Source organism: Chiloscyllium punctatum, chromosome 20 (assembly GCF_047496795.1).
Source record: "Chiloscyllium punctatum isolate Juve2018m chromosome 20, sChiPun1.3, whole genome shotgun sequence".
Lineage (NCBI taxonomy): Eukaryota > Metazoa > Chordata > Chondrichthyes > Orectolobiformes > Hemiscylliidae > Chiloscyllium > Chiloscyllium punctatum.
The window spans coordinates 81,225,134-81,246,800 of record NC_092758.1 but is presented as its reverse complement, the minus strand read 5'-3'; the positions used below and the strand labels follow the sequence as shown (position 1 = coordinate 81,246,800).

At 41.7% G+C, this 21,667-nt stretch overlaps 1 long non-coding RNA gene across 1 annotated transcript in view; it reads left to right on the top strand.

Annotated features, from left to right (window-relative positions):
• The window catches only part of LOC140491807 (uncharacterized), a 36,944-nt gene extending 17,828 nt beyond the window's left edge, over positions 1-19,116 (top strand). Inside the window, exon 3 of the long non-coding RNA XR_011963433.1 lies at positions 18,957-19,116. This is a non-coding gene — a long non-coding RNA (uncharacterized lncRNA). The remainder of the gene's footprint in view (positions 1-18,956) is intronic.
• Positions 19,117-21,667: the final 2,551 nt, after the last annotated feature.

Sequence of the window (21,667 nt, the reverse complement as noted above, 5' to 3'; positions counted from 1 at the left end):
CACAAAGCCGTGCTGACTGCCTTTGATCAAGCCATGCTCTTCCAGATGGTCATAAATCCTATCCCTTAGAATCCTTTCTCACACCTTGCAGATGACAGACGTGAGACTTCCTGGTCTGTAATTGCAGGGGGATTTCCCTATTTCCTTTCTTGAAGAGAGGAATTACATTTGCCTCCCTCCAGTCCTCAGGTACGACTCCAGTGGAGAGCGGGGATGTAAAGATCTTCGCAAGCGGCAAAGCAATCACATTTCTCGCTTCCCAAAGCAGCCGAGGACAAATCTGGTCTCGCCCTGGCGACTTGTCAGTCTTAATGTTTGTCAAAATTTTCTACACATCAGCTTGCTCAATCTCTATCTGTTCCAGCATGCTTACCTGCTCCTTTGGTTTCATTCACTACAAGGTCCTTTTCTTTAGTGAAGACAGAAGCAAAAAACTCATTTAGGACTTCCCTTACCTCCTCAGACTCTATACACAAGTTCCCTATGCTATCCCTGATCGGCCCTACTCTTTCTTTGATCATTCTCTTATTCCTCGCATACACGTAAAATGCCTTTGGATTCTCCCTAACCCTTCCTGCCAAGCCTTTATCGTGCCCCCTCCTGGCTCTCCTCAGACCATTTTTGAGCTCCTTCCATATCTACAATTAGCAAGGCTTGTCTAAAATACTGGCATGCATCATTTTGGTGTCTCAATATCTGGGAATCTGTCCACAAATTCTAATCAGGAGAAAGTGAGGACTGCAGAGGCTGGAGATCAGAGTCGAGAGTGCGGTGCTGGAAAAGCACAGCAGGTCAGGCAGCATCCAAGGAGCAGGAGAATCGAGGTTTCGGGCATAAGCCCTTCATAAGGCTTCATCCATTCCTGATGAAGGGCTTATGCCCTAAACATCAATTCTCCTGTTCCTTGGATGCTGCCTGACCTGCTGTGCTTTTCCAGCACCACACTCTTGACAAATTCTAATCAATCTACTTTCTATTTGTGCTTTGTTTGTTACTTGCAACCTTCACCTGTTAGAACTTTTGAGGTAACTAGTCATATGGAAAAACCTCTTTTATTGTTGCTGCCTCAGTGATCGATTAATCTAAATCAGAATTGTAACTTCCGCCTGTAGCCACAAGTGGAGGTGGATGTAAATGAATGAAATATTGATTAAGTCTTTACGTGTGACTTATGAAACTCCATGGTAAGCATCTGACCCAACCACAAAAACAAAAAGCTGGGGCATTGCTAATGCCACAAGACACTTGTTTATTTACTTTGGTACTGATCAATTAAAAGCACTTCATTACATCCACCGAGATCTTTTACAAATGTTTTTCCACATTCTTCGCTACCCAGTGTCTCTTTCTATCCTCATGACTCCTGTGCTGCTAGATACCTCTGCAATTCTATGAAATGTCAGAGTGACCATCAATTTTCTTTCCAAACATCAAGATCACTAACATAGTCACCTCCTCCCTCTTCACCTGACACATCACCACTGCAGCAAAAATGCACGATCCAGTCTGCAGTGTTATTGAACCTCAGGAGGCCCCTCCAGTGATATCATTCATCTCAATCTCTGGTGCTGCTAAATTTCAGGACTGCCTTCCCACTTCTACCAGACTACTTGTTCTCTATCTCCTGCTGTTAGTTGTCAGGACCTTATATTCACCTTAACTTTTCTCTACAAAATTGGTGCGTGTGGTAATTTTGAAAAGGCATAAGAGAGATGAGCAGAGATTGATGCTGAAGCTAAAATAATTTCTCCATCATAACTAAAGACCAAATTCAATCTTGGCTGATGGTGGAAATCTCCCTTGTTTTGCCAATTGTAGTATTGTGCGGAGAATTAAAAAAATGCATTTTTCATACCAATTTTGACAGTCTCAGAATATTCAAAAGTACTTTATCACCAATTAAGTATTTTTCATGGTATAGTCACAGTTGTTGTGGGATTGAGTTATTTGAACAGAGAATAATTTTGACTTGATTAAATAAGTGAGGAATTAAATTATAATCTGCTTGATTGTTGTTAGTTGTAGAACATTTTCTGAGGAAAATTATCATATGGCCTAGGTCAAAAGGACGTGATGGGTTTATGGTTTTATGATTGTTTTTACTGCTGAAGCTAATGTAAACTGCCAAGTGAACAACTATGGGGGGTGGGGGAACACGGTGGCTCAGTGGTTAGCACTTTTGCCTCACAGCACCAAGGTCCCAGGTTTGATTCCAGCCTAGGGTGACTGTCTGTGTGGAGTTTGCACATTCTCCCCGTGTCTGTGTGGGTTTACTTCGGGTACTCCGGTTTCCTCCCACTGTCCAAAGATGTGAAGATCGGGTGAGTTGGCCATGGTGCTAGGTGCATCATTCAGAGGAGAATGGGTCTGAGTGGGTTACTCTTCGGAGGGTCAGTGTGGACTGGTTGGGCTGAAGGTCCTGTTTCCACACTGTAGGGAATCTAATCTAATCTAAAATGCTTTGAAGAGAAAAAAAAGGCTTATACTCAGTGAACAACTATGTTTTAAATCGGTTTAGCTTTATAATTTACAGTATGTAAAAGACTGATGTATTTTATTTTCTGTGTTTATTTTTAGTCTGTTTTAGACATCAACAATTATTTTGAACTCAAGCAGTGTTCTTTTAGTTAAGTTATGTTGATAAGTTTCATAACAGTTGGGATGTTTGGTCTCACTAGACAGGGGATGCAATATATTTTAAGCAGGTGTGTAAGTTATTCATTGGTATCACCTTATCTTAGTGAAGATCTATCGAGCTAGTAAACTAAGAGGGACAACCAGTTACAAAAAAAGAGTGATGTGGAGGTGCCAGTGTTGGACTGAAGTGGACAAAGTTAAGAAAATCACACAACACCAAGTTATAGTCCAACAGGTTTATTTGGAAGCACCAACATTTGGAGCGCTGCTCCTTCATCAGGTGGCTGTGGAGCAGGATCATAAGACACAGAATTTATAGCAAAAGATCTCAGTGTCATGCAACTGAAATGATATATTGAACAAACCTAGATTGCTGTTAAGTCTTTAATCTCTCAGAATGGATTGTAGGTTTCAGTTCATGAATATGTAAATCCCAGAATTTCTTTTAAGTCACATTCTCGAGTGAACTTACAAAATGATTGGTATGTCAAAAATTAGTTGAGGAGAATGATACCATTAAGACAAACCATTATTTTTAAAGAAATCAATCAGAAATTGTGCATTCTTTACCAAACCAATCCAGGGCTGACATGAACTATACCTGAACTGCTGTGCTCTTCCAGCACCACTAATCCAGAATCTGGTTTCCAGCATCTGCAGTCATTGTTTTTACCTCGATGAACTATACAAGTACTGATTATGTATTAATAAGTCAATTAGAGTCCAGGATGTTTTTGATCACTGTAGTAGCTAGAGAAGGTAAGGGACAGCAAAGGTGACTTTTTATGATTCAGTGCACAAGGAAGGAAGATTGAAGACAGCAGGAGAACTGTAATCAACTTTTATTCATGAGTGAAAAGAAGACCTGTCCACATTCAATCAGTGATGAGCCAGAGGTGATTTAATGGAAATAGAGAAACTTACAGGGATTGAAAAAGTAACTGCAGCAGTGGCTGGGGAGTCGAGAAGCAATGGCCAAATCTCCAAATAAATGGTAGGCCAATTAGAACTGAGATAAGGAGGAATTTCAACACTCAGGAAGTGGTAAACGTTTGGAATTTTCTTCTGAAAAGAGCTATGGACGTTCATTCATTGAGCGTGTTCAAGACAGTGATTGATTTCTACACATTGCAACATCAAAGGAGGTGGAGATAGTGGAGGGAAATAGTGTTGAAGATGTAGGTCAGCCAATGAGTGGGTTCAAAGGGCTGAATAGACTACTCCTGCTCTTATCTTTTATGTTCTTATATATTATTTTCTTCTGCCTCTAATACCAAACATTGATTGACTTCCTGTGCATTTCCAGTATCTTATATGTTTAGAATCCTGAAAGTGTGGAAGCAGGCCCTTGGGCCCATCAAGTTCACAACAACCCTCTGAAGAGTAATCCACCCCGACCCATTCCCCAACCCTATATTTACCCCTGACTAATGCACTTAACCTCCACATCCCTGAACACTATGGGCAGTTTAGCATGGCCAATTCACTTAAACTTCACTTCACATCTGGACTGTGGGAGGAAACCAGAGCAGCTGTGAGGCAGCAGTGCTAACCACTGAGCCACCATGCCACTGGCACATTGGGCAGCAGCTAAATTGAGCATGCTAATCTGATCCAAAGTTGCATTTTCACTGGAGTCTCAACTGTATTCTACAAAGTTGAGCACATGAATTTTTTTTTCAAATAAGGTTTGCTGACAATTAAGTGACAATTATTACTATGAATAGCCACAGCCTTCGAAGCAAAAAATTTGAGAAGAAAATTTCAGTCGCTTTGAAGCAGCTAAAATTGAAAGGGCCCAGAGGTATTGAAGTACAATTAACGCAGCATGCGGGCTAGTTGCTTGCACATAAACACGAAAGGGAGAGGATAATGTGTGTGTGCACCTGTTACTTTTTCCAAGAGTGACTTTTTGGATGCTACATCAGCCCTTTCTGTCAAGGCTGTTGAAACCACCATCTGTTCCCATTTCCCCGTAGGAATGTCAATGGCTGCAGGCTGCTCGAACTGCCTGGAGCCAGGATCTTCTTCAAATTACTTTTAAAGCTCATTTATGGTAATCAGTCACTGAGTTGCTCTTGCTGATGTATGGCATCTTCTTTCAGCAGCTTCTTCAGAGCTGACAAACTTTCCTGATACCTACAGCATGAGCAAATATAAAAGGCAAGGAGGCAGTTTGAATAATTCAATTGTCATTAAAAAAATCAGCAACGCTGTTGTTCTCAGATCTCTCAGCTTTATATGTCAGAAAATTCTATCTTCGTCAGTCCAAAAACTTTACATCTATTGCTGACAGTGTGACGGGGAGAGATAGAGGGAGGAAAATGCACAGGACTATATCTTTAAAGGCCGGTGAGGGAGCGAGGAGTGCAATTATAAAATTGCAGTTACAGATGGGACTGGGACTGGTTCAGTTTAGGAGACCCGGTCAGCATGGATGAGTTGGGCCGTGGAGCCTGTTTCTGTGCTGTATGACTCTCTGACTGTATGACTCTAACTATCAGCAGGACAAGAAACATGCTCCACAGCCAGTAAGATTGAAGAATCCTTACTGAGGCACACAATGCTGGTGTTACCTGATGAAGGAGCGTCGCTCCGAAAGCTAGTGTACTTCCAATTAAACCTGTTGGACTTTAACCTGGTGTTGTGTGATTTTTAACTTTGTACACCCTAGTCCAACACCAGCATCTCCAAATCAATGCTGGTGTTGGACTGGGATGAACAAAGTCAGAAGTCATGACACCAGGTTAGTGTTCATCAGGTCATCTGATGAAGGAGCAGCACTCTGAATGCTTGTGATTTCAAATAAACCTGTGGACTATAAACTGGTGTTGTTTGACTTCTGACTTTTTTATTATATGGAACTAATCAACTGCTCTTGCACTCCTCTAAACTCCAACTACATAGGACTCATGTTGTTCCATTGCTTTTAACAATAGTCTTGCTTAACATACAGACTGTTTTTTTCTCTCTCTCTCTCTCTCTCTCTCTGTCTCTCTCACACTCATTGTGTTATAGTCTCACTGTCTTTGAACTATGGTCCAGTAACCCCTGAGCTATCTCGACTGGTCTATTGAAAGCAGCAGACTCCGTCCCCTTGGCTAGAAAGCGCTGAATGTAGCTAATATTCTGTAACTGTCAAATGTAGCACCTTTGGAAGCTGCTGTCTCCTTGAGTGTGACAATCTTCATTGAGTGCTGACTCCTGCAGCACAAATAGACACAGCATGGAAAGGATTCATCACAATTGTGACATTTATTGCGACCAGTATGAACCCAAATAATGTGGCGTGAAAGCTTGGAATAAGACAAGAAAGGAAATGATTGTTTGATTAATGCAACATTAATTGACAGGACCCACATTCTATTATCTTTTACTGAAGCAATGATATGCATAATCGATAACATCTCAATCTAAGCCATGCGCATTTCATTAATAAACTAGTTAGGTCTCATCACAGGTATAATTAGCAAAAGGTACGCACTCAGAATTTGTTGCTAAAATGGTGACTTGTACAACACTAAGATGCACATTGCTTTTAATATATAAAATGTTGAACAAAATTTCAATGAGGAAGAAATATCTTAGTAATTGCAAATCTCCATAAATTGCTGGCTGATCTATATTGTTGTTACTCTCATGAAAGTGACAGGGAGTGGATTGGGGTGGAGATGATTGGAAAGGTGGCTGTGGAGGAAGGGCTGTGGGTGGTTAGTGATGGGAGCATGTATATGCAATTGAACTGAATATGGATTCGATTGTGCCCAACTTGTTAATAATTCCTAGAATTATTTCATCCCCTGATGTCCGCTGAACCAAAGCTGCAGAAGAGTTCCTGCTCTGTGACATTTGAATATTTCAAGCAAGAGGTTAGTTGTTAGCATTATTACCTTTGCAAGGTGAAGCACTGAAAGCACAGTTCAATGGTCTATATACACTCATCAAAAAGATCAGTTATTTATTTGATGGATACCCCAAGAAATGAATTGGCTGTGTCACTTGCATACATCAAAACAACACCACCAGTGGGAGCAGAGTGCAGGAATATCAGGTCATAAGGAAATGGAGGACGAAAGGGATAGTAAGATGGAGACAGAACCAGTCCCAGAAATTCCTAGTGTGAAACCTCTACCATCCGGTAGGTTAACATTGAACAATTTAAGAAGTTTAAACACCATGCTTTCATATTTAGAGAAGACCTGACCAAGTTGTTCACAGAGTTTAAAGAAGTCTGTCAGGATAAACCAGGGTGTACACCTTTAGCTGTCCATGATATGAATGTGAAAGAAGCCTCTCCTATGAAACAGCTTCCTTATCACTTAGATCCAGAGAAACAGCCCCAAGTGAAAGCAACATTCCAATGTGTGCTGGGCTCAGTACTGAAACCCTTGCCTTTCCTGATAATAAATAAATCTTATAGGTCTTGCTGTGTAAGGGAAAACATCAAAATTTGCAGATGATACAGTACATGGAAGAATTGTATTCTATGAGGAGGTCAGTGTAGAATTTCAAAAAATATTGACAAGTTGGTACAGTGGGAAACTAGGTGGTAGATGAAGTTCAATGTGAGGATGTGTGAGTAATGCACTCTGGTTAAAGAACACAGAGAAGCAAAATAAAACAAAAGGTATTGTTCTAAATGGTGTACAGGAGCAGATAGACATGTGTCTATATGTGCATAAATCATTAAAAGTGGCAAGACATGTACAGAAAGCTGTTAGCAAAGCACACAGTATTCTAGACTTTATTCATAGAGACATAGAGTACAAAAGAAGGAGAATATGCTGAACCATTAGTTCAACCATTGTGTACGGTTTAAGAAGCCACAGTATTGAAAATGATGTGAATGCATTGGAGACAATGAAGAAGAGGTTTATGAGAATGGTTCCAGCGATGAGAAACTTCAATTACAAGCATAGATTGGAGAAGTGAAGGTTGAGGAGAGATTTGATGGAAGTTTCAAAATTATGAGGAGTCTAGACAGAGTAGGGAGGAGCTATTCCTTTCCAGAAAGGGATCAAGATTGAGAAAGTACAGTTTCATAATGTATCACAAAACAAACAATTGTGGGTTGAGAATAAAGTGTTCACGCACCAGTTGCCTAGTTTAGAATGCACTGCCTGAATGAGGTGGAAGCCATTTAACCTGAGGCATTCAAAATAGGGACAACATGCAGGGTTACAGGAAAAGTTGGGAATTTTAGTTGGTGAACAGCTTGGGGAAGGGAAAGAGCTTCCCAACCCAGTTCTCCTGTCTTTGAAATACCTCTTGTTACAGATCCAGAATGGTATGTGGAGTCCTGATCCAGTCCTAACCCTGAATGTTGTCTTGAAATATGCCCCAAGGAATCTTGATTTTCTGTTTCTTGAGTAAGCTACGTTGGCAAAGATCCTGGAGACATCCGTTTGTATTTGCTGATATACATCTTTATGTGTCAGAACATCAACTCAGCAGCCATCTGAACATTCCATGTTTCTTCTTTTTATGTCTTCAAGAACTAAGATTTATTGCCAAAAGTTCTTCCTCTTTCTCCAGTGTGAATCTCCAGTTAGTAATAAATCAATGGTCTTGTGTTTAAGGAAAGAAACATGGTTGACGCACCTTTTTATCATAAGTCTAGCATAAAGAAAATATATGATTGGTCAGATCAAGAATTGGGTAAAACAATTAAGTTTATGGATCACTTTTGGGAGAGTGGGATTAGAGAAAAGTTGTGCAATCCTCCCATCATGGTCATAACAATACTCAAATGTAACAGCGGTAGAACTGAAAGACAGATGGTTTTTGTATCAGGTAGACAATCTGCATGGCCAGGTTTGTGCTCAGATAGCAAGTTGAACACCAATCCCACCTTATCCTGACAGCAGCAATAATGAGAGACCAAATTATTGGTGAAATAAAAAGATTTAACTGGATCTCACTGACTACTTATCTACCTACATAGATATCTCCCTCATTCTACAGTGTAGATTTCACTGATAATTCCTGGTATGTAAAAATTCAGGCATTACAATTTGTTATAGATGTAAAACATTCTAACAAGAAGGGAAAGGAAGCTGTTATTTCATCCTGAGTTTCAGTGATGCAGAGCCTGAAATTTACAAGGAACTTATGAACCTTTAATTTGTTTCTCTAATTTACAAGCAGTTACAATTACCTGGATGACAATTCCCCATCCTTCCACAGTAACCTTAAAGGCTGAGGCCAGGCTAATATATAAATGCTCCAGATCTTAGAAGAAGTACATAACTTATATATCCCCCAATATCTCCTGAAACATTTATTGAAAACTGATAATCTTATAAAATTAATAGATGTTAAGATATGTGCATCTATCAGGCTTTTTGGTTAGTGATTCAAATTTACAAACTATCTAGCAGCATAGTTTCCAAGCATATTATTTCAGTTGCAGTGATAATATTGCTTTACATATCTGTGTTATTCCCAATCTGTGTCCAGCGACACTACTTGATTGGAAACCTGACATGGTGAACAATTCATTTCAGGAGGTGAATTTATAAGTAATAACCCTGTCCCTGAGCCCCACAGGAAATGACTGATCATAAAGAATTTAGTCTCTGAATAGGAGTTCATCAAATCAAATGAAATCTTTAGGTGGGACCGTATAGGGGTGTGAGCGATGTGGGCTAGGACGAGAAAAGTTGCAGAATTGGATGAAAAGACCCTCAAGACCATCTCGACATCAGAAGCAACTAATGAGTTTTGAGAAGATTTGTAGCTCAGGTTGAGGTTCTGGATGTAAGTTTGCTTGCTGAGCTCAGAGGTTCGCTTTCAGAGCAGATAGCGACCGATCAGCTCACCAACACCAGCACTTCACCAGAAGCTCACTGATGATGTTATCTAGTATGGTGATGAAATGTCTGAAAATGAACCTTCCAGCTCAGTGAGCAAACCTACATTCAGAATCAGAAGCAACTTGCAACACCTTTTATACGTTTTGTAAGCAACATGGTGTGTTTCTCGCTAGGCAGCAGGAGGTTGTCAATTGACAGGGATTGTTGTTTGTTAGGTGAATTAAGAGCACAACTTGCCTCATTAATGTTCAGACCCCTCATCTTACCAAACGGGCCAAAAGGTTAGTTGTCTGGCTTCACCAACCCAGGCCCCACAGTTGAGGAGAAGGAACACCTTTGAAGGAGGAACACTGGGACAGAGGAACACCAGAAATGTCAGGTCCAACACGAGGCCCTGGTCTTGAGTCGGTGTGTTGGAGAAGGATGTAGAGAGGCATGTCAACAGCCTGCTGTGTGCAGAAAACTCTATATCCAGGCGAGAGTGTACTGACTGAAGCTTAAACTATCTCCAGATATTTGAGTGGTCCTCCAGGAAGGCAGTCACTGGATCTCTGGGCCATGATGTGTGAAGGGCTGAGAGCATGGGATCAGTGGGAATCCAATATCAGTGGAGCTGAAGATCACCTGTTGCCCAGCTTCTGCATTTTTCAGAGACCTGATAGACATATGTAGGGGATCTTGCCAGAGCATCAAGGAGTTGACCCAGTGCCATCATTAAATGAACTGGTGACTCTGTGCACTCCCACACTGATCCAGACATTCAAGAGACTGGGGAGTGTGTACAGTGTGTCCAGGGCCACGGACTTTCCCCAGGAACAAGAAATTGTCGACTACACAGGTCCTCATCAATATTCCCATGGTAAGCCAATAGAAACATTGCTGAATATTCAACTGGTCTGTAATCACAAAAGTGGTTAATCCACCTGAGAAGGAGTCAAGGTGCAATCCCAATTGTCACAGCTTCTCTGGCATTCTGCATTGATTCCAGGGATGGATCATCGGGAGACACAGATTACCCACTAAGGACAAGATTCCTTTGAAGAGCCCAGATACTGCAGCAGAGGAGAGGTAATACCAGTCAACCCGAGAGACAATTATGCAGGCTGTAGAGCAACTGTAGTACAATTCTGCTGCCTTGATTGATCTGCTGGAGTCTGCCCCAGTGGTGGCTTGCTGTGGTCTGCACATGGAGACATGTTGAATAATGAGGACCTTGTGGTTTGTGATACCTCCTCAGACGAGAAGGATATGGGGGAGGTTCCTAACCAGGTGATGAAAGATAAAGGATGCAATGGGCTACAAGCGTGATACAATGATGAACGCATAATGCAGGCTTGGGATGTGCTAACACACAATTGTTTCCCCATGACCTTTATGGCATCCGTTGCCCAGATGTATGTTTACAAAGTTGAAGAACTGACTGATCATCGCTGAAGAGCAGCACTACAGACGAGGTCTCAGAGAGCAGCGTGAGATGCCGAGAAACATATCCTTGACTGAGGGGTACAGTGCAAGTCTTAGCATCATGTACTACACTCACTTGTGAAGCTGAGTGCAACTAGATGCTCCTTCTAAATCTTGCATGTCTCCTGACATTTGGATAAGTACATGAAAGGAAAGGTTTGAAGGGACATGGGACATGAACAGGCAAGTGGGACTAACTTACTTTGGGATTGCGGTTGGCATGGAGCAGATGGACCGAAGGGTCTGTTTCCATGCTGTATGACTCAATGACAGTCACAGCTGAGGTGGGGCAGACTACTGCCATTGAAATCTCATGGACGAGGATTACTTTGACAGATAGTCTCTTGTTGCAGAGACCTGGAAGACTCAGCATGCTGAGTGACTCCTGCCCAGATGCAAGACACTAGTTTGCTGCCTTGGCTACTCGAGGTGCTGGAGCCCCTGGCACAGGAGCTGAGGATCTCTTATAGAATCATAGAGATGTACAGCATGCAAACAGACCCTTCAGTCCAACCCGTCCATGCCGAACAGATATCCCAACCCTTCCCGTCTTACCATTAGCAACCGCAACTAGCCTTGCATTCTGAGATCAGCTGTACGAATAAAGAGCAGGGGTTCAAACTAAAGCTGCCCTTTGCGACTCAGCCTGCACATGACTAATTGAGTCACAGAGGAACCTCCCTTAAACTTTTCAAATTATTACACTTTTAAGGTTGGTATCGAGTACAAAACAACAACAGATATTGTCAGTGCACTGACATTTATTAGCTGCGGCAATTTAATAGGAGCAAGGGAGAATAAATAATTGTCCCTCAGTGTTAATGAAAACTAGAAACAACAAAGGTTTATTTGGTTTTGCCTGCCTGGCATGCTGGCCTCTTGATAGGAAAACATGGGGAGCCCGAACGTATTCACTTCTTTTTTTCTTTGAGGAAATCTATCTTGATATTCAAACATTCTTCTGTTCAAAGCCCCACTGAAAAGTTTCTGCTCTAACTTTTTCACTGCAGCATAATTTTGTTTGTCTATGCGTATTTATTTATAGTCAGCTCGTGGGAAATAAAACAGCCCTGCCACAGGAAACTGAGCTTTAAGGGGAGAGCTGACCCGTTTCGGTATCAATGAATAATCTCACTTACAGAGGTCACTGGATAGCTGGTAAAATAAAATGGAAAAAATGCAGCTCAATGGGGGTGTTCTGAGGTTGCTTTGAGATGTATTGTTAAAGGATAGGAGCATATACTTACAAAATATACCAACCCAATCAATCGATACAAGCAGTCACAGAGTCAGAGAGTCATAGAGATGTACAGCACGGAAACAGACCCTTCGGTCCAACTCGTCCATGCTGACCAGATATCCTGACGTAATCTAGTCCTATTTGCCAGCATTTGATCCATATCCCTCTAAACCCTTCCTACTTATATACCCATCCAGATGCCTATTAAATGTTGTAATTTTACCAGCTTCCATCACTTCCTCTGGAAGCTCATTCTATACATGCACCACCGTCTGTGTGAAAAAGTTGCCCCTTATGTGCCTTTTATACCTTTCCCCTCTCACCCTAAACCTATGCCCTCAAGTTCTGGACTCTTCCGCACCAGGGAAAAGGCCTTGTCTATTTATCCTATCTATGCCCCTCATGATTTTATAAGCCTTGATAAGGTCACCCCTCAGCCATTGACACTCCAGGGAAAACAGCCCCAGCCTATTCAGCCTCTCCCTATAGCTCAAACCTTCCAACCCTGACAACATCCTAGTAAGTTCTTTCTGAACCCTTTCAAGTTTCACAAAATCCATCCGATAGGAAGGAGACCAGAATTGCACGCAATATCCCAAAAGTGGCCTCTATCCCTTTTTCCAATATGTCCCAATAGTCTTCACTGTTCTTGTCTTTCAACTCGCTTTTCTGGCCAGTCTTTGGAGTAGACAAGAGGCTGCATGTTGCACTGAGGGACAGGACTCCTGTCCCTCCCTCTCCCACTGTAGCAAGCTGGGGTGCACCATCCCAAGTTTGATAGGCTCCTCCTGCAGCCATTCAATGGAAAATCTCCACCAGGTAGCTGGTGGAATAAAGTGAAAAATGTCAACTGGCTTTGAGACAAAACTTCTGCCCACACTAAGGAGGACAAGCAAACATGTGAATATGTGATTTAAGGGAATGAGTAGGGCATTCAGCCCCCTCGAGCCTGCTCCGTCATTCAGTGAGATCACGGTTGGTGTGACTGTAGACCATAAACGTCACAGCCCCGCCTGCTCCTGGTAAAACCAACCCCATTGTCAACATGTGGCCTCATAGAGCGCATCTATTCCCATCGAAAAATTGAAGCCTTGTTTCCCAATTGGCAGGAGGAGATGCTAATCACTACAGGGAGCCCCGCCTCTTACAGCTAATAAATGACAATTAACTTCCTCACACATCTTCCACCAGCCGCATTGCACCACATTTTTGAGAGGTTCAGGATTCCTTTAAGTAGCGCTAGGCACTCACGAAATCAGGTCCCCTGCTCCGGTGAGCAGCCATAGTCAGTGCGGATTAGTGCTGGTTACATGCAGCAATCAAACAAAGTGCCAGAGGTTGACAAACTGCGATGGAATCGGACTGCAGGGTAAATCCAGGGCCTAGGTTGGCATGCCTGAGCTTGGGAGAGGTGTGGGGTGTCAGGACCATTGGATTGGCTGGCTGTGTGGTGGAGGGCCAGAGAGTCAGGGAGGTGACAAATGTGGGACAGGGAAGCTCGCCTTGGCAGACAGGCTGAAAAGATGGCACTATCGCCCCTTCGCTCTGCTGCCGGCCTGCCCTTTGAAATATGCATGGCCAGGCATTGGTTCTGGCCTCCTCTCACCCTTCTACAGTCCCAATGGTGGCAGAGGTAGCTCCTTCACTGGCCATGAACTGACTACTCGTACCTCAGTTGGCCCATTACTAGTGTGACTGCAGCAGGGCTGGGTGTGGGATTATGTGCTGGGAACAGCTCGGTTGGTGTTGTGCCTTGTTTCGTAGCCTGTCCTGAATGCCATCTTCCTCACCCCCCAACCACCTCTCTCAATCCATGCCCCATCAGGGGACAGTAAAATTCAGCCTGTGTCCTCTGCTTTAATCCTATCTCTGGCTGTACATTCTATTGATTTACAGCCCTCTCAGCAAAAGCATTTTTCTTGTTTTGTCCTAAATGTCATATATTTCAACTTAAATCTATGTCTAATTGTGCTGGATTCATTAAACAAACTGTTTCTACTTTGTCTTTGCTTTTAAAACATTAAAGGTTACAATTAAATCTCCCTATAATTCATTTTGTACCAAAACAAAGCTTCAATTTGTATTTCCTCAAAGCAACAATTAACTTATGATGCCTCAATAGCTGTCTTATGCTTTGGAGCTTAAACTTGCAGCCTGTACTCTGGCTGTGGTCTTAATAGGTTTTATACTGTGTTATAGAAGGATCTTTGATCGACATGCAACCAATTATTTCTGACCTGGCAATGTTTGAGGATTCATACCTCAAACATCATCCCTCCTCTTGGTGTGGACCAAACTCACAAAAGGCAAAATGAAAGCTTAAACATTCCTTCGACAATTTACAACATCTCTCTGTTGAAAGCAACCCACATAATCAAAGACCCCGCCCACCCAATTATACTCTCTTCCACTCTGTTGGGATTTGTATATACGTACAAACAGATTCAAGAACAACTTCTTCCCTGCTGTTATCAGACTTTTGAATGGACCTTTTTAACATTAGTGTTGATCTCTCTCTGCACCTCTGCAGCAGCTATAACACTGTATCCCACACTCTGTTCTGTTACCCTGATGCATTTGTCTAGTATGATCTGTCTGTCTAACATTTTTAACTGTACCTCAGTGCATGTGACAATAATAAATCAAATCAAATCAAATCATTATCTTGTTTTAAAGAAAGGCTTTCAAACTCCAAGCTTAGCATCAGCGAGTCAAAAGATCATTTATAAACTGCCACACAAATGTCAATTCTGATTTGAAATCAAATATTCTCCTAATATTTCAGATACTACACAACATGCGCACAGTGAGTGCAATGAATACCCATGTCACGTGAAAGAAAAAGAATAACCTTCTGCCAGTCACATGATGCTGTTAATACTTTAGTGGTTACATCACGAAGAATGGTAATATGTTTCATCAAATCCTTCCGAGCAGAACCAACAGCTCACTGCGGAAAACTCTCAGTTGGCAGTAACTTAACTAAAGCTCAAACTGTTCAGGTTTCTTTTCTAAGTTCAATCAGAGCAGTGTATCTTATGTAAAGTCACCAATGGCTTCAGTAGTTAGTAGCCAGCCTGGAAGCTCAGTTGATGTTCACAATTCACTGAGGATTTCTCTTGCCTTCTGACTTTGAATGAGTTGCAATCCTCTATGTGTTTCACAGGTATCTTTCATTCTATGCATAACAGTCAAAGTCTCTTTGTTCTGTGTTCTCCAGACTCTCTATAGAACTTGGAGGCACAAGACTGTGAGTGAACTTAAAAAGAAATTTAGAATTCATTTCCCTCCTTGCCACCCCACATCCCCCCCCCCCTTAGAAATCTTTGGCATCGTCAAATGTTGATGCATTTTTAAACAATGAGCCAGAGTGTTAATATTCAAGTCACCCTGAGTAGATTCTGGCAGCAAAGAATTGCAAGAAGCACACATCTGTACAGTGTTACGCCAAAGTTTTCTCATGCAAATAAAAGTCAGTCCTCATTAGCCGACAGTGACATTATGATATGTAAATGTTGCCCAACAAAGGAAACAGCATGTTCGACTTTGGGAGTTAAACTCTGTGTTGAGTAGGATAATAGGGCCTTGTGGTGCTTTCAAAGTCAGAGCATTTAATATATTTGTATGACATTATTTTATCAAATTTTTAATGGGAACATTAATCCATTAAAAATACATAGATTAATGCCTAACAGGTAATATGGGAAGGCATGATATAGGTGCATGGATTGTGAGGCATTATTAACTGTGTCGATTTGTTCCATTGCAACCAAAATGGGAAATTAGTTAGAATCAAATCAAATCCCTACAGTGTGGAAGCAGGCCATTCGGCCCATTGATTCCATGCCAACCCTTCGAAGAGTAGACCCAACCCGCTACCCTACCTCTGCAACCCTACATTTCCCATGGCTAATCCACCAATGCTGCACATCCCTGTTCACAATGGGCAGTTTGATATGGCCAATCTGCCTAACTTGCATGTGTTTGGACTGCGGGAGAAAACTGGAGCAAACCCGCACGGACACCGGATTATGTGCAAACTTCACACAGCCTGAGGGTGGAGTCAAACCCAGATCCCTGGTGCTATGAGGTAGCAGTTCTAACCACTGAGCCACTGTGCTGCCCCATTAAGTTTGGTTTGCTAAGTTCCTTGATTGCTACATATGCCATGACGTTTAGATTGATTCTAATCTAAAAAGTGAGATCACAGAGTTTTACATAAATTCATGCACTTTTTAGATTAGAATCAATCTAAACATCATGGCATAGACAGAGAACACAGGGAGCTAACACCTTCAACATATTGTCTAGCTATCACCATTGTTAACAGCTAACCCGAGAATGCAACTTTTAAAAAAAGGTTTTGTGATTTACACATGAAAGAAGTGAAACTATCACTGTATTCTAACAGATGAAAGGCTTAACAGACAATCAATTTTTCAATGTATAATTTCAGTTACATCACACTGTAAATTTTTGCTCTAAATTCTGTGTTACGATTGAGCCCTCCACTATCACCTGATTAAGGAACGTCGCTCCGCAAGCTAGTGTGCTTCCAATTAAACCTGTTAGACTATAACCTGGTGTTGTGTGATTTTTAACTCCAGAAATGTTGGAATCCTCCATTTTATTTGAAGAAGGTGGGAATGTGCCATTTAAGCATAGAAAGGTAGGAGAATCCTTCAATTGTAGCATAGATCAGCAGAACTGCTGTTGTCGCAAACTTTAAAGCCCCTCGAGGGAAGGAAAATAAACAATTACATAAGGAAGGCATGGCATGAGAAATAATATTGGCAGGAAGATTGGAATCTCCCCAGCCCCTGAATAACATGGGCATTGGTGAGTCAGTTGGGAAACTGGGATGAGTTTGGTGGACATGAGATTAGCGGTGTTGTGAAACAAGTGGAGCAAGCAGCTAATAAAGCAGACGGTATTCTTGGCTTTATTAATAGGCACATGGAGTACAAGAGCAGTGAGGTCATGTTGAACTTGAGCAAGACACATTTAGACCTCAGCTGGAATATGTTGTGCAATTGTGGGTGCCACATTATAGGAAAGATGTGAATGCATTGGAGAGCGTTAGTGATTTGCAGGAATGGTTCCAAGAATGAGAAAATTTAGTTATGAGGATAGATTGAAGAAGTTGGAACTGTTCTCCCTGGAGAGAAGAAGGCTGAGAGGAGATTTGATAGAGATTTCAAAACCATGAGTGGGCTGAACAGAGTAGGTAGGGAGAAGCCGTTCCTGCTCATAAAAGAAAAAAAAAACTGAGAGGGCATAGATTTAAAGTAATGTATAATCAAAGCAAGGGTGATATGAGAAAAACATAATTTCATCCATTGAGTGGACAGGATATGTAATGCACTGCTTGAAAATGTGGAGGAGGGAAGTTCATTTGAAGCATTCAATGCAAAATTTTATTTTGCAGCTTTCTGTAGTTTTTCTCCTTTAAAATAATATTCTGTTCTTTTGTTCTCCCTTCCAGAATGAACAACTTCACAATTTCCACATTAAGCTCCATTTGCCAATATTTTGCCCACTTACTCAACCTAACACTATCTCTCTGTTAACTTAGTTTCCCTCTTACAACTTGCCTTTTCACTGATTTTGGCTTGTCTGCAAATTTGGCTACAGCACATTTACTTCCTTCCTCCAAGCTATTAAAATATATTCTAAACAGTTGTGGTCATCACTGGTAACAAGTTGCTAATTTGAAAGTATCCAGGATAAGGGTTGGAAGGTTTGAGCCATAGGGAGAGGCTGAATAGGTTGGGGCTGTTTTCCCTCAAGTGTTGGTAGTCAAGGGGTGACCTTATAGAGGTTTATAGAATCATGAAGGGCATGGATAGGATAAACATACAAGATCTTTTCCCTGGGATGGGGGAGTCCAGAACTTGAGGGCATAGGTTTAGGGTGAGAGGGGAAAGATATAAGAGAGACCTAAGGGGCAACTTTTTCACACAGAAGGTGGCGCGTGTATTGAATGAGTTGCCACAGGAAGTGGTGGAGGGTGGTACAAATGCAACATTTAAAAGGCATCTGGATACGTTTATGAATAGGAAAGATTTAGAGGGACATGGGCCAATTGCTGGCAAATGGGACTAGATTAAGTTAGGATATCAGGTTGGCATGAGTGAGTTGGACCGAAGGGTCTGTTTCCATGCTGTACATCTCTATGACTCTATGCCTCTGTGATACTGCAAAAACTAAATTAAAGAAATTAACTGGACAACCATCCTCCATGATGGAAATACATGGGATTATAGATCCTCCATTGAAATGGAAACATTGTGTTTCAGCAGGAAAGACATTCTCTGTAAAGGAAATCAATGGGATTAAAAATCCTTTAGTTTCTATGGGCTTTCTGCATGTGCAAGGAGCAGAATCAAAGACTGCAATCTGCAATTCAGAAAGCTATCAATATTCCAAGTCCAAAGAGGATATGTTTGGAAGAATAACAACACTTCCACAGTTCCTGAATTCAGTCAGAAACCTGGGCAGAGATGGGATACTGGTAAACATAATTATATGCATGAATATAAAAACAAGTTTGCATCATAGTATGTAAATGGCTAAGTATCTGAAGATGTTAATCCTGCAGAGTACTTTATAGAATACCCCATTGTAATGATGCCGCACAGCTGGAGGGAGAACAACGTTGAATCTTGAAGAAGGACAAGGGCTACCAACAGTAGTCTCAAAGTCTCTCTAACACTGTCGATCAAATTGATATAACTTGTAGCCAACTGTTAACATTAATTCAATTACATTTTGTTTAAAACATTACCCTTTCTCATTAGATGAACATTCAGCTTTCCTCTCTCACATTGGACCAAGTCCTGACGATCCTGATGCAATAAGAGGATGGTAACAGCTAAACTGCCACATGGCGAGGAATAGTTGGTGACTGCCTCAAACAACATGATGGTCATTGGTGTAGATTGTTCATTCAACATTATTGATGCCAGTATGTATGAGCTTGCCTCTAACAAGTTGAGAACTGTATACAATTAGAGCATTATTAAACAAAGCATTTTGTTGCAGCAAGTGACTTTTTTTGCATGTTGACTCATTTAGACACTTTTAACCTCTGCTGTGCAATTCCAATTTTTGTTTTCCATCTTTTTGAATAGACATTCTCTTAGGCCATTCCTTTGCTCAGATGGTTAGGAAGGATACTCCAGTATCTTTTTCAGTGCCATGGCCAATACCAGATTTTCCATTCCTTCCAACATAGGGGAATTCACAGACTTCCATTGTTTCACCCTGAAAGCAAAACCATGACTGATCCCTTACTGAGTAGGAATTGTGTGAAAGGTTCATACTGGAACCACCTGTGGTGCATCATGTGTGTCAAAACAGCACTAGAGTATAAATCTAAGGAATCCAAGAAATGTCTTTATGGTTAGAATTGTGGCTACTACATGGATCAATTCTGAAATGAACAGATGTATTAAAACGGAAACTGGATAACTATAAGGCTGAGTCTTACACTGAAGACCGTGTCCCCACCCCAATGTAGAAGTCTGGGACCAGCTCACCTCACAGTCATGAGTTGTTAATTGGTTTTGCACAAAATCCTCATCATCCCTCCTCATCCCTCTATCCCTTCTCTCAAAATGAGTGTTGTCTGGTCCCAATAGCTCTACCAGGAGTTCTGGTCACTGTTGGGGCAGTAGAAATTCCAGAGGGAACTGGGGTCTGATGGAGCTTGGATGGAGATAAGTCTGGGACTGTCCTAGACCCAGACTGACAGGTCCACATGAGAGAGGTTGGGCATGGAGAGACGGAGGAAGGGTACCAAAGAAATGAAGGGGTTGGGGAAGTATTTTGGTGTGATTTCTGATTGGCATTAGGATACGAAAAGGAGGTTTTCCCAGCCTGATTTAATTACCAATCAACCAGCTGAAAACTTGAAGCTAGCCTCCCAGGATATGTATAAAATCTCAGTTGGCAAGAGAGAAGTCCTTGAAGTGGCCAATAGTTGGCTACTTAAGAGCTTCAGTTGGCCTGTGGGCAGGTGAGGGACGGGGGGTGGGGGGGGTGTGGGGGGTGCGAGGTCTGCACTTAGGTTTCCTCCATTGCTAACACAATTACAGTACGAGTGGGCTGGGGTAAGTGATAAGATAGTGCCCCTGTCGTGTGGCCTGAAAGACCCCGATGGAGGGTTGGGGGGGGGGGCATCTACAGAGGAGGGGAGTTCTGTAAAATTCTGATCATGAATGGAAGTGTGTGCCATTAGGATTCTATGAATAACAATGGGTAGAGGCTCATGCAGAGGGTGAATTGACTCTTTCTGTGCAGTAAATTCTGTGAAATTCCATGTTGGGGTCAGATGGCTTTGATAAAGAGCAGGCGATCTCTTTATCTGCAATATTTCAACAAAGACACAAATGTACTCAAATAAGATCGCAATCGTACTCCCAAAAGCTGGTGCTGATGTAACTCACTCTGGTTCCCTGAAACATTGTATCTAAATCCTGAAATGATTGACATTAAGTTCAAAAGCCTCAAGCATCATGAAAGATTCCTTTTCCCTCAGACAGGAAAGCAGACACATGAAACAGATTCCCAGAGAAGGTCTTTGATTCAAGTTCACATGGATGATATTTGTTGAACAAGAATATTGATTGAGGATTACAGAGACTTCTGAACATGAACAAAAGGACAGCTTGTTCTGTCCAAGCGTGGCATGATTTATACACAAAGCCATCCCCAGCTCTTCCACTCCTGCAACCATGTAAACTCCTGGGAGACATAAAATATGGCAGAGAAAACTTTGAGCCAATTCGGGAAAAGGTTCTGACACACAAAGCCAATGTAGCTACCTCCAGAATATTATGCTACCTGAGGGCATTCAATCCCAGTGACTCATTCAACTTGTCTATGATAAGATACCTACCAACTGAACGCACTTCACGATCTCCCTTTGTAGTGTTAGCGATGAATTCACACTCACCACAAAAGCCAAAACCTTACTCAAGACCTCATCAACTGCCTGTGGCACGACGTTGTTATGACTTAACTGGAAGGGTCCTCCCTCAATGTTCTGCAATTCATCACAAAATGTACAAATGTATAAGATCTCAATGAAACCACCAAGATGAGCAATTTTCCTGACAGACTGCTCCTCAAGACAAAAGCAATTCACTCCAGTTTCCATAAGTAACAGGGAGAGAAAAAAAAACTATTTACTTAGCTTCAACAATGATAGTGAAAGGAAATTCAAATCGACTACTATGTCACATCAACTAAACTCCTCAAAACCCCAAATACATGCACACTCTACCACGATTGTGAGTCAAAAGACAAGTGGAATAACACATATTATGGGTGGAAAAGTAGTAAGTACAGATAAAATTAGAAAGACAAATATTGAAAGACAAGACCACAAAGCAGAAAGCCATTTTCTCTCTTGACTTTAGCAATGAAGACAAGCAATTGTTTGTAGGTTTGTCATTCTTTGATTCAATGTTTGATCAGGTTGACCTAGGTCTTCCTTGTTTGCAAA